The sequence below is a fragment of the Meriones unguiculatus genome, chromosome 2 (genome assembly GCF_030254825.1).
Source record: "Meriones unguiculatus strain TT.TT164.6M chromosome 2, Bangor_MerUng_6.1, whole genome shotgun sequence".
NCBI lineage: Eukaryota > Metazoa > Chordata > Mammalia > Rodentia > Muridae > Meriones > Meriones unguiculatus.
In genome coordinates, this window is record NC_083350.1 from 162,880,719 (window position 1) to 162,894,782 (window position 14,064).

The following is a 14,064-nucleotide window of genomic DNA, read 5'->3' on the forward strand; positions in this document are numbered from 1 at the left end:
GATTTTAGTTATACAGTACAGAATATACATACTACAATACACAAACCCCAAGAAGATAAGTCCAATGGACATCTTAGGCTTCATGTTGGCTCACTAGTTAGGGGAGTAGGGGATATCTCTGCCACAGACGACATTGCCTACTTCTTGATCACTTCCCCTTGATGGGACTTTCCTACTAGGTCACAGGGGAGGAAGAGGAACTCAGTCCTTTTGTGAATAGATGAGCTGGGTGTCTGAGTAGTGGGGCTTTCCTGTTCTGAAAAATATGGAGAGAGGAGAGAAGGAAAAGGCCTGTGACAGGGATGTAAGTGGAATTTATTAATAAAATAATAATAATAATGATAAAGAGGTGTGGCCTTGTTGCAGTAGGAACAGTCTTTTTGAAGGAAGTGTGTCATTATGGGGGCAGACGTTGAGGTCTCCCATGCCCAAGCTATGCCCAGTGTGGTAGATAATCTCCTTCCTCTGCTTGTGGATCAAGAAGCAGAACTCTCAACTCCATGTTTGTCTACACACTGCCATGTTTCCCTCCATGACTAAACCCCTGAAACTGTAAGCCAATCAAATGCTTTCCTTTATAAGAGTTATTGTGGTCATGGTATCTCTTCACAGAAAAAAAAAAAAACTAAGACATTTTTAACGAAAAAATATAACTTATAAACACAAATACGAATGTTCTCTTCTATGTTTGTGCATATATACAGCAGTTTGTATTTTAAAACAAAGCTTTTAGGGCCATCAAGATGACTTAGTGGCTTAAGTACTTGCCAATAAGCCTCACTTGCATTTACTCCTTGGAACCAACACAGTGCAAGGAGAGAACAGCCACCTGAATGTTGTCCTCTGACCTCAACACTAGTGCTATGACGTGCACATGTGCACTCTCTCTTTCTTTCCCTAGACACACACACACACACACACACACACACACACACACACACACACGGTGGTATCATTGCACTGATGCACTGGTATGATCACTAGAATATATCTGTTTACGTCATTCTTAAAGGACTGGCCAAAAACAAAACAAAACAAAACAAAACAACAACAACAGCAAAAACAAACCAATATTGTCCTACTATGCTTCTCAGTTGCTGTGACAGAACATTTTGACCAAAAGCAACTTGGGGAGGAAAGGGTTTGTTTGGCCTACAGATCACAGTCTGTCACTGAGGGGAGCCAAGGCAGGAATGAGGCAGGAGCTAGGAACTGAAACAGAAACCAGGGAGGAACACTACTTACTAGCCTGCTTTCCATGGCTTGCTCAGTTACGTTTCTTGACCGACTGCCCAGGGATGTCATTGCCTGCAGTAGAATGGGCCACCCCACATGGATGAGCAATTAACACCACTCACCATAGACATGCCCACCGGCCACTCGCAAGGCAATGCCTACACTGCAACTCCTTCTTTCCAGGTGTACGTAGGTTTGTGTCAAGTTGACGAAAACTAACTATGACAAATATAATATCCAAATGGAAATCTAAAATTCTAAAATTACAGTAGAGTTTAGTTGTGTTAAGTTGTCTAGAAACTAAAGTTTGATAACTCATTTTAACATCAGCTTATTTGCTGTAAAATTTAGAAATAAATGGTATTTCAAATGTTCCAACACAGACTTAATATTTCTTTGGAATATTTTTAACTCACAAAGTAAAACCTTTTTTTCTGTCTCCCAAATCTTATAGTTTTAAGGACAGATCTCGTAGCAGTACAGGGAAATTTTCTTTTAAAAAACAGAAAGCTGCAGTTTTCTCTATTTTTAGCTCAGAACTGCTGTGTATTAAAGGAGAGGAAGGAATCTGGACAAAAGTGATTTTTCTTTTATATGATGGATACCTACGTCTGATTGTTGCTGTAACTATTTCCATATTATTTTTACCAAGAATTAAAAAATGCATTTGTCCTCTGAATTAAAATATAAAGTGGCATGATTTAAATGCCTTGGAAATCTGATTATACTATTAATGTATTAAAATTTGCATATGAAAATTAGATGCTAGCTGGGTAATAAAATTTATGTTATGATTTTAATTTTTCAAAAGGATAATTAAATAGATTCATAATGTTCCGGTTGGCATGTTTTAGTTTGCACACCGAGAGCAGAGCTGAAGCAGAGTATTAAATATACTAGACTTGGCATAGAGGGATAAGACTCAGACAGTGCAGTAAGTAAGAATGCAGCAGACTTTGGTGCCAGAATACATTGCAGATACCAAACTAGCCACTTTGTAGCTAATTAGCTTTAGAAAGGCTCCACAGGGTAGGAATGGCCATGTCACCATCTCACCAATGTTGACATTGAAAATTGTTTGAAGAATTGTTGAGTTAAGTGTTTTGCACTCTGAGAAAGAGTAAAAGAAAAGGTAGGTCAATTTTGTCCTTGCTATGCGCAGCCCCATTACATTATCATGGTTACACATTATTTGGACATAGTACAGAAACATATCTAAGTCAGGTATGTTATTGAAAATACTTCTAGTTATGAGTAAAAGCAACTCAAATATGTTGTGGGAAAGGGAACTGATTGACTCATAGAACTAAAAAGTTTAAGAGATGCTTAAAGAGTTGTCATCATCTCTTGGCACTGCTGCCCTCATACATAGGAAAGTTCTCTTTAACAGTAGCAATAAGGGCCTCAATAGCTCTGCACTCAGAAGGACCTTGTACTTGCAAATTCAGAAGGGCAGACAGTTCTCTCATTTTTCCCATCAGTCCTCACAAAAAACGTGCTGCGTCATCCACAGTGGTCTGAGTGTCAACACCTGAGCCAGCCACTTCAGTTAAAATGTGGAAAGTTTTGATCAGCCAGTTGAAAGAGGGTGGTCTCTTCTGATCCACAGTCCCATCAGGCAGAGAAGACCAGTTCCTGATGTGACAGCATGAAGAAGATGCTGAGCACGTGAAATCAGATATCTGTTACACTAATTCACAGGAAGAAACAACTTGTGTTGAAAGCAATGGAGGACTCTTACAGGTACTAAAGACAGAAGGTGAAATACAGAGGGGCTACGTGGTGTGGAAACTGAGAAACTTGCCCAGAAGCTAGACAAAGTTTAATGCTCACATTTTATGTTTCCCTAGCATCCTGAACTTCCCTGTCATAGCATTTATGACTCTTTGTCATAGCAGCTTTCGTAGGAATTCAAGCCCTGTGACAGCATGGACCTTGATTATTCCACTCAGTCTTGAATCCTCAGAACTGGTAATAATAGAGTAGGGTTGCTAGCAAATGCACCAATTATCTGAATGGACAAATGGATGTGTAGATAAACAAGGTCATTCTCTTCATGTCTCTTGGTACTAGATAACCAGTACCAAGTACCTGTACCAGTACCCCTGCTGGATTCTCTTTGCTATGAACAGGTGCCTTTCCTCTCCTCAGGAATGTAGCCTTGACTTTACACAGATCTGGCTTCAATTTTGCATATCATTTAACCCTAGAGTCTCTCAGTTTTCCATTTTGATAGAGAGAAAAAAAAAAAACCTGCAAACGTTGTAGGGACATGACCACAAGATGTATAGGGCCTGCAAAAACAATCCATTCAATAAAACTTCTATGTGTAGATCTATCCCATAATACTCAAATCATCTGCAAAGGAAAAGCGACAGTCAATCTGCCTAAAGTCAGAGTTACACAGCATAATATATGTCCTAGTCCCTAAAGGTCTTGTTTATTGCTCCCATTCTCTTAAATGCCCTCCACTGTCTTATATCTTGAATATTATTTATGTCAACTATTGGAGACAGTACTATCTTCTGTGTATTATGACTGTAATACTTACTGTTATCTAAGTGTAAATTCATTCAATAAGTAAAATCTGGTAGACTCTGGAAAATACCTCTAGGCATGGAGCAAGTCATCTTTGAAATGATGTCACCAATGTCCTTGAGATGCTTAGAGGGAACCATGTGATCATCCAATCAATATTAATTGAGCTCTGAGCCCCCAGTTAATATTATGCAAGAAGTTGGAGTTGAACAAGTTAGCTTCTCATTGTAAAAAGCATACTTTAGTGGGAAATACAAGCAATTAAAATAATTGTTACAGCTCTGTTAGAGGAAAGGCTATTGTAAGAAAGCAAATAAGGAGGGGCTATAACTTCAGCCAAGAAATGTGAGAATACATTCCTGAGAATGTGGCCCCTGGGTGGGCCTGAGAAAGAGGGCTATGATTTTCCCAGGTAGAAGAGAATGAGAAGGAAGATTATTCAAAGGAGATACCATATGCAAAAACTGAGAAGACTTGAAAGTAAACACACTCTCACCCACAGATTCAGAGAGACAGACAGACAGATAGACTGATAGAGAATATACTATAGATATTTCCTTGTTATGTATCGTTGCATCTTACCTTTTTCATTGTCTATATTTCAAGAAAGAGATCCAATGATTTTTTTAATGGCTGCATTTCACTTAAACTTGCAGATGAACATATTTATTGAGCTACTCAGGAACAGGTCTTCATTTGCATATTTGTCACTGAAATAATGTTACATAAGTAGTTGTTCCTAGGATGAGAGGCAGTAAGGGTAGTATTTTGGTTCGGTGTCTGCCTTCTTTGCAGCTGCCTCTGGCTAGAATGTCTCTCTCTCCTGGACACTGTATTCCTTTTGGATGGGTTCATGCTTTCCTTGTCCACTCACTGGGGCTCAAGACTGACCTCCCTCCCCCCAGGTGAGTCTTAATTTCAAACTTTACAGCAAAGAGGCTAGTCCTTGGCTAGGCTCACTGTAAAAAGAACGAAATGCTGTGGGAGGAAGTAGTCGCTCCGGGGTATAACCGGCTAAACTGTGGTTGAAGAAAACCTCAATTGATGTGCTATATTTCCCTCTGAAAAAGCCAAGTTCAAGAAGCAACGCGTTTCCCACTCACTACTCTTCTGTGCACTGTTGATGCTGAAAGGGGTCCTGACCTGTGGATTTCAAAATGCAAAGAGAGCCCTGGCTCCAGAGACTGATCCTGTCCAGCCCTCACTGAGCGGCTGAGGCTGGGCTCTTGAGGCTTGGCTCTTTCACCTCAGCCTGCCCCAGTTTCTTTATCTGTAACAAGGCACAATAATACCTGCCCTACTTGCTTCACAGAACTGTGGAGAGATAGAAACAGAGTAAAGGACTGGGTGTAAAGTGGTGTGAAATAAAAGGTGCAGCCTCACAATATCCTACCACACAGCACAGTTCAACAGGACAAGGTGCCAGGCGTGGTGGGAACACCATTAACCCCAGCACTCCAGAGACAGAGGCAGGCAGGTCTCTGTGACTTTGAGGCCAGTCTCTTCTCTATACCAAGTTCCGGGACGGTCAGGGCAACATAGTGAGACTTGTCTAAAAACGAAAAACAACAAGCCAAAGATAACAAAACCAATCAGCTATGACAGTGTTAGAGTTCATGTATGATGGAATGTGTTTTACATATTTATGTTATTGTATTAAATTCTTCTTGACTATTTGTTTTGACATACAGAAAGAGAAAGTGACACTTATGTATCATACATATTTTTTTGGTATGTATTATAATTTTTTTTTTTTGGTGTTTTATTTTTCGAGACAGAGTTTCTCTGTGTAGCCTTGAGTGTCCTGGACTCACTTTGTAAACCAAGCTGGCCTTGAACTCACAATGATCCACCTGCCTTTGCCCCTCCCCCCCATAATCCTGGGATTAAAGGCATGGGCCACCAGGCCCAAATGTGTTACACTTTCTTAATGGAATGGAAAAGCATATTTTTTAAATGAATGTTCTGTAAAATAAATAAATAAAAGAGAATCCCTATTTCAAAGACAAAGGAAACTAATAAATGCCAGAACAAGAATTTGAACTTGGAGCTGCAAAGATATCTGAGCAGATAACAGCACTGGCTGCCCTTCCAGAGGACTCAGGTTCAATTCCCAGCATGTACATGGCAGCTCACAACCATCTGTAACTCCAGTTCTAGGAGATTGGATGCCTTCCTATGGCCTTCTCAAGCAATAGGCACACTCATGGTACACAGACATACCTGAAGGCGACACACTCATATACATCAAAGAAACATGGTAAAGAGTTTGAACTCATCTGTGCTGGCTTCTAGGATGGCCTTGTATCTAGGCTGTAGACAGTCAAATGCTCATTGGTTGCTCTCTTACACCGATTCCCTCCTTACCTTTGTGATTGTTGTGACTGGTCTGGCTCACATGTGTGTGCTTGTTAGCTTGGCACTGCTGTTTCTCTGTTGACTTTCTGTTTCCCTACTCAAACACCATGTCTATTATGTGAATTGTTCTTCTACCCGTTTTTTCCTCCTCTCATTCAAAGGGCTACTTATACTTGGTGTCTCCGTTTCAAGTTCTTTCTCCACAAAGCACTCTAATTTGTTTTCTGCTCTTATTACCTCATTAAAACTGATCTTTGCAAAGCCACCAGTGGCCTCTGTGTCCCTGAAACTAATGAACATTCTCCGTAATTATCTTATTTGATTCCTCAGCAGCATTTTATGGTGTTAACAATGTTCTTCTTGTACATTTCTGCGAATTTCACTTTCTTGCTTTGTCTCCTCATATCCAGCAGAGTTGTCCAGACGTCTGAAAGGGCTTCTGTTAAAGTCCCTACTTGCTGCAGGGTGCTATACCCTGCCCTCCACCTAGGGGTGGGGCTCCTCTCCCAGAGGCCCTTCACTATATAACCAGACATCCTGGTTCCATCACCCCCTTTTCTGCCCTTTCTCTGCTTTTCCTCCTTCCTGCCCTCTCTCTCAATTCCCCCTACCACAGACTGTGCTCCCCTTCTCTCTCTCCCACCTCCTCCCCCTCACTCCTCCCAATAAACCTGCATTATGTAATATAGCTTGGTCTCTCCATTAGCTCATTCTGTTTTATATAATCAGCTTCTTTTCTTTTTAGTTTTTGTGTTATTAGCATTTGCGATGGTTTGAATAGGAATGACCCCCACTGGCCGATATATTTGAATACTTGATCACTGGGGAGGAGCACTACTTGGGAAGGTTTGGGAAGTGTATCACGGGTAGGGGGTTGGACTTTAGGGGTTTCAAAAGCTCAGTCCAGGCCCAGCGTCTCTTTCTTCCTGCTGCCTCTGGATCCAGATGTAGAACTCTCAGCTTCTACAGTGTCATGTCTACCTGCATGCTGCGATGCCTCCAGCCATGAGACAATGGACTGAACCCCTTAAACTGTAAGCCAGCCCCAATTACATGCTTTCCTTTATAAGAGTTGCTGTGGTTACCGTATCTTTTCACAGCAATGAAACACTGACTAAGACAGATTTCTCCAGGGTCTGGTTACTTGCATTCTCCCCATTCTGCTGTGGAGATGCTGACATTGTTAGTCCATGTGAAACACCAAGGGGTCAGTTTTTCTAGTCCAGATTACTCGCTGACTTCTAAATACTCTTATGACCCACAGAATGTCTCTCTTTAGTAGTATCATAACTTCAGAAGGACCACAAGGAAACTTCGTGTGTGCTAAGTCTCCTGATTCTGAATGGAACCAACATGGAACCAGTTGCTTTGACTGAAAGACTCAGAGTTTCCCTTAATATGTCTGTCTTCCTGAACTCAAGTTCTATACGTATGTCTCGTTTGTCTTCATCACTGTAGCCATCATCTAGTTTAGTGACCACTGCTTGATTACTGCTTTCATTTCTTCCTGGTTCATTTCCTGTTCAGAGGGAGGGCTAGCAAACAAGGGAGGGAGCAGGGCTGATTCTTCTGGGTCCACACAGAGAGTTTACAGCATTTCTTGCCTTGTTTTCATTCTGGACAGATAAGGCTGGAGTCAAGTGGGAAAAATAAAACATAGAGCCTTCTGCAAAGATCACTGTTGGCAAATACAAGTGAATTACTCAAGGAAAGGACAGAGTTGAATTGAGTTTTTGTTCTGATCCCCAGAACAAGATCCTGCTTCTGGGGCTAACATAAGGAGACCTGGTCAGCAGAAGCTGGGCTCCAACAATGGGTTAGTTTGTATAAAGTGGTTTTATATCTTCTCTTTCTCTTTAACACTTGAGTGTAGTGCAGCATATTATATGTCTTTCCAGCCCAATTCATGAAAACAGCTGGAACTCAGTCCCAAGTAAAGGACATCATTTCAGTCAGCTTCAGTGCAGTAAATATCTTCATGTATCCCTTGCCCATGATCCGCTCTCAGCTCCCCAAGAGGAAAGGCCCCCATCTCATGCCTCTCCTTTTCTGAACACCATATAGCTCTCTGTTTTGGTACAGTTAATTTTCAGACTTAGTGATACAATAATTTTCCCTCCAAAACCAGCCTTTGATGGATTCTAAAGTCACCTAAGGGCTCCAACACCTCCTGAAGCGTTTCAACAAGCACCAGCTTAACTAAGGCTCTATGGCTCTATCCTCAGTGTAACCTTTCCAATCTACTTCTTTGGCTCCATGACATTCATTTTTTTTTTTTTTACCTGTAAGTTGGATACATATTTAAATCACCCTCCCCCCCACCCCCGCTTATCCTAAGTACAAGGAGAAGTCCAAAGGCTGGAGTGGATGACACAGTCTTCTATCCCCTCTCCTCATCACACTGCATGTGGAAACCATCTTGAACTATGGGAAGGCACTGATTACAGTACTTGCTTCATTATTCTGCCTGCCCTTTCGAACCTGACACTTTCACATCCAATGTTCTGCCCCAAAGGATCCTCTTATTCAACCAAGTGGCTCATGTCAATGAAAGGAACAAGAAACCTCCTCAAACCTCTAGGATAGTTCTGACTATTGCTCTTCTGGTGTACTTGCTGCTATCTTGCTTACCATCTCACTTACCATGAACTTTGGGATTATAGCTTTGCTCTCATGTTTCCTTTTTCTACTAAATCACATGACTTTTGGATCATGAATAGGACTTGCCATACTATACATGATGAATAAATGCTTGTTTTGAAGGGACTATATATGTATACAATGTTTCTCTTTCTTTTTGCATATGTCTGTATATATAGTTTTTGTGCATGTGTGTCAGTGAGCACATTCAAATATGTGCATTTCTGTCTTGATTGTTCTCTACCTTTTTCAATGAGGCTGGGTCTCTCAACTGAACCTAGAGCTAGACAGATTGGAGATTCTCTGCCTCTGTGGACTCTTGCATCTTCACCTTCCCAGTGCTGAAGTTACAGGTGGATCATTGTACCCACCTATAGTTTACTCTGGTTCTGAGGATTCAGATAAAGGCAAGTGCTTTATCTGCTGATTCATCTCCCCAGTTCCATGAAATACTTTTCAGTACTCCTTCATTCTTAGTTTTTACATACTGGTGATAAATGACAGAACAATGTATGACATGTTCCTGTAGTGTTCTAAAAAGGTCACATGAATCAGTCCTGGTGCTTTAAATAAAAAATTGGCCTTCTTAGGCCCAGGTATTTAAACACTTGGTCCCCAAGTGTTGATGCTATTTGGGGAGTAGGCACAGTCTTGCTAGAGAAAGTATGTCATGGGGGTTAACTCTGAGAGTGTATAGACTCACCCACTTCTAATTCCTTCTCCACTTTGTGTTTGTGGTGAAGATATGATCTCTTAGCTTCCTGCTCCAGCTGCCACCCCCTCCCCCTGCCTTTATGGATTTACCCTCTGGAACCAGAGTCTAAAATAAACTCCTTATTTCTTAAGTTGCTTCTGGTGTTTTAGCACAGCCACAGAAAAGTCATGAGTCCATTCCTCAATGTTGTTAGCATTAAGTTTAGAATGGTAGTTTCAGTACTGCTAAATTAAAGCTGTCTTTGTATTTACTCTAGTTAGAGCAGAAGCAGAGTAGGAGCAGAGGGAACATAACAGCAAGTCAGAGTACAGTTGCCTCTTGGTTGTCCAGGAAATTACCTTAACCTGTCTTTCTGGTGTCTCAAGTCTACTACAAAAGAAGCCTTTCATAAAGAATGGACATTGTCTGCGGACAGAAAGAATGTCTTTTCTACAGCTTTATGCCCAGTGTGAGGGTGTTGCATTCTAACTGAGAAACTGTCTGTTCAAGGTGAGATGAACATTCCCACCACATCAAACCAATCATAAAGATGCATACACCAAAGCACAAAGTCAGCCTTACCTATGTCTGAACCTTCTCCTTGTGACATTGATCTCCCTGCTTGTACCATAGACCTTCCCTGCTGCCAATCATGCTCATCCACGTGGTGTAAAGGAGTCCCTAATGTTCCAGGAGTCTAATTGGCTCCTCCTTGGCAGCAGTTTCCTGGCAGCCTGGGGTGGGGTTTACCTCGTGGCATGGTTGGCCTGGTTCCAGATCATTTAACTGTTGCAAATGCATAGTCACATCCCAAGAATAAATACAGTGTGACAGAGCACAAAAAACAAAACAAACAAACAAACCAACAAAAAAAACCCAATTCCAATTAGTTGATCTCTTCAAGATTTGGAATGTTCTTTTTTCACCCTGGGAAAAGAGTACAATAATAACGAGGAAGAGAGATACCTGAGAACTGGGGAAATTCAGGCTTTACTATTTCTTAGGAAATGGGTTCAAGATTGCCCAGTTGCAAATGTGTCGATTCTGTTAAGCTAAGTGTGGGTTGAATGGTTTGTCTCTAGTCACTTTTATGGGGAATGGCCACTTTTTAACAGACATGCACATAGTCAGTTGAGGTGGCTCACACCTTTAATCCTAGCACTCAGGGAAGCAGAGGCAGGCGGAGTTCTGTGAGCCGGAGGCCAGCATGGGCTACATAGTGAGTTCCATGTCAGAAAATGCTTGTCTCAAATAGTTAAAAAAAAAAAGTTTAAAAAAGGTATTCACACAGATGATACTTAAAATCTCTGAGAAGCTCTTTGCTTTGCAGGAGCTTTTGTTCTTTTTGACATTTCATGGTGATATTAAGCTTGAGTTGTAAATAGATAGTTACTCTCGGAACTGAATGAGGTGTCAACAGTGTTGGTTTGCATGTGTGAGTGTTGTACACGCCGTGACTGTGCAGTCACCTGGGTGCATCACCCTGTCTTACTACACGAGACAGTGTCTCTCACTGCTGCAGGATGCAGGAGTCGCCTTTTGGGCGATGCTGTTTTGCCAGTGAACATCCAGGATCTGCCTGACTGTGCCTCCCAGTGCTGGGCTACAGGCACTAGGTATTTAGTACCTAGATTGTAAACTACAGTTAGTCCTAACTATATTCAGGTGTTTCTAGAACCAGACTGAATGAAAGGAGGCAGGCATGTACCCACAGAGACCAAAGTAGGAAAGTCACTCAACCTTGGTCAATGTGAATTCATAGAGGACAGCGCGGAATCATCCTCAGGAACTTTTTCACTCACAAGACTGAGGGGACGCCTATGAGAAGCTGTAGCTGACTTCCCCTCACTGAGCTCCCAGGGGTCCATAGCGCACATCTTGGTCATACTGCCCAATCCTGATATTTGGGACAATTGTAATTGCATCCACGTTAGAAGCAGAAATGTCCCCCAACTGCTCAGTTTTGTACAAGCTGGTTAATCCTAATTATCAGTTAGCACCTTAGAAGGGATTTATGTGTAGTCATCCAGGAGTCGGGCCCCTAGGAATGGAGGCTGCCTGCTGGCTTCTGCCTCTCATATCTCTTACTCAAAATTCATGCTCCTAAATAATGCTCCAGAGGGAAGTAGCAGTATTTCATATCACAGATGTGCCAAATCTGAGAGAAAAGAGAGAAATAGACTTGTCTCAGGTCACAGAGCTAATTAAGGAGAAACTACACGTGAGTCTTAATGACCCTCACTTCCCAAAGTCTGTGGTTTCCAAGTCTGAGGCTGCCTCACATGTAGAAGGTCTTCTACAACATCATGCTCTTTGCTCCTTTCCTGGTAGGTGCTCTGTGAACAGAAACCTGAGCTCCGAAAACATCAAAATTAGCTTCCAGGGTGGGGATGACACAGCAGTTTACAAATCAGTACGAGAACCTCAAAATGTCATTCACTGATTTAAGATTTTTACTTCTCATCATAAGACCAGTGCTTTCAAATGTAGAGCTCATTAGTTTCAGGCCCTTTGGCTATTTATAATGACAAAAAAAAATGCATTCCCCTTTTAGCTCATTCAGAGAAATCTTCTTTTAAGTGCTGGGATATCTATAGGAGACAAAAGGTCACATTCATATTCATAACCAAATTTGAAGAGATTTGGAGCTAACCTGTGCAGGGAAAGACATTTATAACTCTAATAATAATTTATTCTGGAAGAAGAAAGAAAAGCATGTAAAGAATTTTTCTGAAATTCATTTGCAGTTGTCTTTTATTTCCTGAGCTTTCCCTAGATTTATTGTGACATCCTGGTTAAAACATCACTTAGACAATTTGAAAATTAAAAACAAAACTGGAAAAGCAGTATGTGCTCAGTGCAGAAGCAACAGAGAGAGAATTGGTTTTTTCTTCTACCTGTCTTAACTGGGCTTATCGGCTGAGCCCCTTTTAACAAAAGTCAGAATAATAAGAGAAAAGCATACAGAGTATTAAACATAAGTGATGAGCACAGGAAGTAGACACTGGTCAAGTAGTTTGAGGAGACAGATTCTGGGAACTAGCAGTTTTGATGCTTGTTATTGGCTGGAAGCTGAACTCATCTGTGGTCCGTATCTTAGTTTCTATTGCTGAGATGAAAACCATCACCAAAAGCAACTTGTGGAGAAAAGGGTTTATTTTGCTTACATGTCCCCTTCTATGATGGGGACATCATAGAAGGTCACTGAGAGAAGTCAGGGCAATAACTCAACACAAACAAGCAGGGATCTTGGAAGGCTGCTGCTTACTGCCCTGCTCCCTATGGCTCAATCAGCCTTTTTCCTTCCTTCCTTCCTTCCTTCCTTCCTTCCTTCCTTCCTTCCTTCCTTCCTTCCTTCCTTCCTTCCTTCCTTCCTTCCTTCCTTCCTTCCTTCTGGAGATGAGGTCTTTATATAGCCCTGGCTGTCCTGGAACTAGCTCTGTAGACCAGGCTGGCCTTAAACTCACAGATCCTCCTGTCTCTGCCTCCCTGAGTGCTGGGATTAAAGAAATTTGCTACCAATGCCTAGCCTCAGGCTGCTTTCTTTTTTCTTTTTTTTTTTTAATGATAATACTTATTTTTAATGTTTTTCTTGGTTTCATATTGACCATCAGATTCCTGGTGTAAGAAACATTTTCATTTGATAAAAATCAAATGTATTTGCTAAAAATCACATGACTCATCTCTGAGAACCATGGCATAACCATAGTCCTTCCCTGTGTAAGAGATGCCAATCCACCCTTTAGTTACTTAAGCAACATAGAGTTGGCAAGAGTTCTCAGACTGAGTCTGTTCTTCATAGGCAGTTGAAGGAAAGTTGAAGTCTTTTGTAGTCCTAACCCACCATGAAGGTAAAATGGAGAATCAGGTCCTTCTGTGATAGTGTTGCTGTCAGTTTTATAGTTGAATGGAAGCTAGTCCAAGCTTCCCCTTCCCCTTTACATTAAAGCATCCTTTGAGAATGGGACTTTCTCTTGGTCTCTGAATTGACCATCAGTTACATGGCTGGGTGGTGTCTCAGTGATGTCATTTTCATCTCTCTGTGGAGTAATAGCCTTTAAAACGGTCTTTAGTTTCCAAAACAGCATTTCCATTCAGGTAGTGTGCGAGTGCAGACAAGGGACAGGGAGATTCATCTTATATTCTAAGGCTCTTAATTGGGGAATGTTATAAAACATATCTAAAGGTGTTCAGTCACATCTCAATAGTCATTCACCTGTGGGTTCCCTAGGAAATGCCTCCATAGAGGAGATTAGAACCAGATCACACACAAAGGGAACAAGTACACTATCCTTAACTACACATAGAAAACCATCTGCTGCAGTTTTACTGTTATGGCTGTCTGTTCAGACATAAAAATCACTGATGAAATAGATGATCATGGAACAGTCTATCCTGGAACAGTCTATCTCTTGAGTGTTAAAACCACTTGCTCTAGATTTTTCTTTTTTTGGAAGGCAATGTGCATAGCTCCCAAAATTCAGTCACTTATAGACTAACCCAAGACACAGTAATTTGTCTTTGAGTAAAGCTGTTCTTTTGGAATTTATGTTGCAAACCTTACCTTTTCATATGAGCAATTAGGGAACGCTGATAAT